Source organism: Macadamia integrifolia, chromosome 5, assembly GCF_013358625.1.
Source record: "Macadamia integrifolia cultivar HAES 741 chromosome 5, SCU_Mint_v3, whole genome shotgun sequence".
Taxonomy (NCBI): domain Eukaryota; kingdom Viridiplantae; phylum Streptophyta; class Magnoliopsida; order Proteales; family Proteaceae; genus Macadamia; species Macadamia integrifolia.
Genome location: NC_056561.1, coordinates 17807248 through 17811893, shown reverse-complemented (window position 1 = coordinate 17811893; position 4646 = coordinate 17807248). Strand labels below are relative to the sequence as shown.

General features: G+C 38.4%; 1 non-coding gene across 1 annotated transcript; it reads right to left on the bottom strand.

The window, feature by feature from the left end:
* Window positions 1-3836: 3836 nt before the first annotated feature.
* Window positions 3837-3943, bottom strand: LOC122080430. The gene has a single exon (XR_006140725.1). It is a non-coding gene; the product is annotated as a small nucleolar RNA R71 (small nucleolar RNA).
* Window positions 3944-4646: the final 703 nt, after the last annotated feature.

The window sequence follows — 4646 nt, the reverse complement described above, 5'->3', positions numbered from 1 at the left end:
AGTCGACTACCCCCCAACCAATGGGCCGACAGAGGTAACAAATCGTACACTACTGCAGGGAATAAAGAAAAGTTAGATGATGCCAAAGGGCTATGGGTAGACAAACTGCATAGCATTCTTTGGGCCTATTGAATGATATAAATGTTAGCAATGGGAGAAACCCCTTTCACTCTAACCTACGGCACCGAAGCTGTACTACCAGTCGAGATTGGAGCCATAACCCGCAGGGGTCCAATACTATGATGAAGGCTCAAATAATGAGGGCCTCTGGGCTAACGTGGACCTCTTATATGAAGGACGAGAAGACTCGCAGGAAAGAATTATAGCTTACCAACAGAAGATAGAAAGGTACCACAATTCTAAGGTCTGAAGAAACGAGTTCAGAGTCAGAGACCTCATCCTAAGAAGAGCAGAAGTGTCAGATCCGAGGCACCAAGGAAAGTTAGTACCAAATTGGGAAGGACCCTACAGAGTCTCTAGAGTGATACGACCTGGCTCTTATCACCTAGAAACTATGGGGGGAGAGAGAGGGTACCTCGATTATGGAACTCGAAGAACCTAAAGAAATTCTACCAGTAGCAGACATGTTTAGTTTTGACTATTATTTTTTTTTATTTTTTACCATTTTGTTAATTTTTAAAAGGTAGGACTTTCAATTTGTAGTTCGATCATCCCCGAACATTTCGAAGGATTTTATAAAAAGCTGGTTCACGGCAAGTGGTCTCAGATAATTATATAACATTCAAGAACCAAAAACACCAACAGAATGCTCCTCCTTCGGTTGGGAGCTCAGGCCAAAGCCTTGCAGACCTGACCGAATGGTCCTCCCTCGGTTGGGGGCTCAAGCCAAGGCTGAGTACACCTGACCAAAGGGTCCTTCCTCTATTGGGGACTCAAACCAAGGTCAATAGACCTAACTAAAGGGTCTTTCCTTGGTTGGGGGCTCAGGCCAAGGCCGAGAAGACCTAACTAAAGGGTCCTCCCTTGGTTGAGGGCTCAGGCCAAGGCCTAGCAGACTTGACTGACGACACGACCTTATACAACTATCCTAACCCAGATGGGTATCACAAACCCAAGGATGGCCAAAGAAGCTCATGATGAGCACATTTATGTGTGAAATCTAGGGTAGTAAAACATGCATTTTAAATATTTAGAATGGAGCTACCTTGGGTTTTACTCTCTTTTTGCAGGTTTATATTTTCAAGGCCTTGAGGATTATCGGGCGCTATATCTTCAATTTTACACGTAAAGAGGTCCTATTTCTTTCTATGGTTGAGAAAAGGATGAAATTCTGAGCAAGATGGACGTGTTCAATTAAAAGTACACATTCGTTTGGTCACCCATACAAATGATTATTCTTTTCAGACTAGAAAAAGAATAATAGGTCAGAACTGAACCGAGATGCAGAACCAGCCCGTTTGCAATTATCTCAGAGGTACAAGGAATACTCCAAATGCCAACAAGGATCGATGGACCACATCTTTAAGTGATTGAAGATTTTTTTTGATAATAACAACTACCTAGTATAGTTGGTGAGCTATGGTGTGCACAATTCCCTTGCTCACCAAGAGGTCTCAAGTTTGAATCTCATGGTTGTTTTTTTTAGAGAATTTATTGAAGATTTTCTGCTTTTCATTCACTTAAAGCACTAAGGTCATGGAGGGGATTTCCACATCAAATTAGAAGCAAATAAAATCGTGGAGAAGAGAAGAAAAAAAAAAAGAAAAGAGAAAAAAAAGGGGAGAAATAAAGATTGTCCAAATCTTCTCTCTCCTCCACATCAGCACCCACCAAAAGATTGTCCAAATCACATAAAGCAAGAAGAAAATCGTTCCTTGGAGGGAGAAAAAGAAGAGAAATAAATTAGAAAAAAAAAAAGGAAAGAAAATAAGCAAACAAATTATAGGAAATTTCTCAAAATTTATTTCTCTCTTCTCTCTCCTCCACCTTAGCACTTTTGGTCTCAAAAGATCTCACAACCAATTGTGGGTTTCTCTCTTTTAGGAAAGAGAAAATTGTTACCCTACCTCCCCATTCCCTATAAATACAACTCATGTAAGATGAGGGGAGACAATTCATTCTTCTTCTAGTTTTTTTTTAGTTGCTCTCTATTTAGTTTTAGTTCTTCTTTATCTTTTCTTCAATCACTTTTGCAATAGTTTTTTTTTTTTATTTCAATTAATGCAAGCACTCTTTTATTTTTATTCAGCCCTTTTATGTTTATGATTTATGCAATTGAGTTGTAATTTTTTAAGTTATAGTTCTAGGCTTAGATCTAGGTGACAAGATCAAGAGCCGTGGAGCAATTTTTTTTCAAGTTCAAGCATTGATTCAAGTAAGTAGGCTCCTTCAGTAGTCTTCTCTCTCCCCTCTCATTCCCTCTTCTGACTACCCTTTCTTTCTTAATTTAGGATTTTTATTTTCAGTCGTTACATTATTGCTATCCCTCTCCCCCAAGGTTCATGGCTAGTGTATGTGTTGCCTTTGCCCCTCCTAGCCATAGAACCATAAATTTATTACTTTTATTTTAATTGTCTCCCTTTCCCTAAAGCCAAGTAGAGTAACCCTCGTAAGAGTGACTCTTTGGTCAAGTAGGGAAGCTCATATTATGATGCATCCCTCGGGCTAAGTAGAGAAACCTACTTGTGAGTCTCTCTCTAGCTTTATCCCCTTTTTTTTTACTTTTTTTTTATTTCAGCATTTTTTTTCTTTATTTATTTTTTTTTAATTGCGTGGGTTGTTTATTTTCAGTTATTTATTTATTTAATTTTAATTGTGTGGCTTGCGTCTTTAAATTCTTAAATGACGAATGGTTAGGACGGTAATTAGAATTAGATCACAACTATTAATCGGTTCACTTTCGCATTATTAAAAGAGATAAAAAAATAAAGTGACTGCTCTCCCTGTGTTCGACCCGTAGCTACACTGATCCGTACGCTTGCGGTTATATTTTAAATCGCAAACAAGTTTTTGGCGTCGTTGCCGGTGAGACAGTTACATGTTATTTTTCACTTTCTTTTGGTAAATCGGAGTGCTTTGTTTGCTTTGTTTTATATTTTTCCTTTTATTTTATTGAATTTCTGAGAAGAACAACTTGCAATAATAGTTGTATCAGTGGAGGTCGTCATGCCTCACAGTATGATAAAGACAGGTTTTGCCCTGTAGCAGTACCTCAGGAATTGACCTGAGCAACCCCGGATCCATGCCGATAAGCTCCCAAAAAGCAAAAAAAATAAAAAATAAATAAATAAATAAAACATAAAAAAATTTAAAAAAATCATCAAAAAAAAAAGTTTCTATCCATTCTTTTGTGCTTGTCTTATTTTAGTTGTGGGTAGTTTTTTTGTTGCATGAGTGTTAAGTGGGTACATAATACTAAGAATCGGTTAGAAAGAAGAGATCCAACAAATAGTGACCCTATACGTTTGCTCTCTTTAAAACCCTTTAATATGGGAGACCAACAGCAAAACCCTTCACTTAAATCTCTGAAAGATAGGTTCTACCCTGCTAGAACAACCCAACCTTCCTGTATAGTTCGACCACAGGCCCAGGGCAATAATTTTGAACTCAAATCTCAATACATCACTATGTTGCCCCACTTCCATGAGTTGACCTCTGAGGATGCATACCTATTTCTAAGGGAATTTGAAGAGGTATGTGTTCTAATTAAGATCCAACAGCTTTTTGATGATACTGTTAAGCTTAGGTTTATCACTTTTGCATTGAAAGACCAAGCTAAGAAGTGGTTGTATGGGTTACCCACAAATTCCATAACCTCATGGGAACAGTTCACAGTTGTCTTCCTTAAGAATTTTTTCCCAACTCACAAGACCAATAAGCTTAGAAGTGATATCCTTCAGTTTAGGCAAAAGCCTAGTGAGTCATTTTCCAAACTTATGGAGAGATTTAAGGATCTACTCCAAGAATGCCCTCACCATGGCCTAGACCTATGACATTTATGTCAAATAATTTATGAGGGTATTGATTACCCAACTAAACAAATGATAGAGTCTATGTGCCCTGAGGGATTCACATCCTTTACAGATGAAGGAAAGGCATGGGAATTCTTACTTGACTTAGCTGACAAAACCCGTGAGTGGGAATCAACCCAAGAAAGTGAAAGAATCATAGGTGAAAAAGGATATTTTGTGGATGGGATAGTAGCCAAGGAAGCCCATTTGGATAGCCTAATCAAGAGGATTGAGGCTATTATTCCTAGAGAGCCATCATCAGTCAATTTGGTTAAGATTTGTGCTTGGTGCCAATTCCCTGGACATATCATAGAAGAATACCCCAACACCTCTGGGGGCACTTCTAATGATAGTGTTAATGCCTTATACCAGAATAATCCATATAGTAACACCTACAATCCAGGATGGAGAAATCACCCAAATTTCTCTTGGAATCAGGGCAACCAAGCAGGACCTTCAAATTTCTATAATCAAGGTCAACCTGGATCCCAAAGGCCTCCCTTTGCACAATAATCTTTTTTCCAAAATACTTTTCCTAGGTCAAATGTAGGACCTCAGGAGAGTTTTCCTAAGGCCCCTCTTCTATCATCTTATCAGCAACCCCCTAGGTTTACCAACATTGGAGAGGCAAGTAGAATAAGTGACTTGGAAAAAAATATAGCCCTCCTTATGACA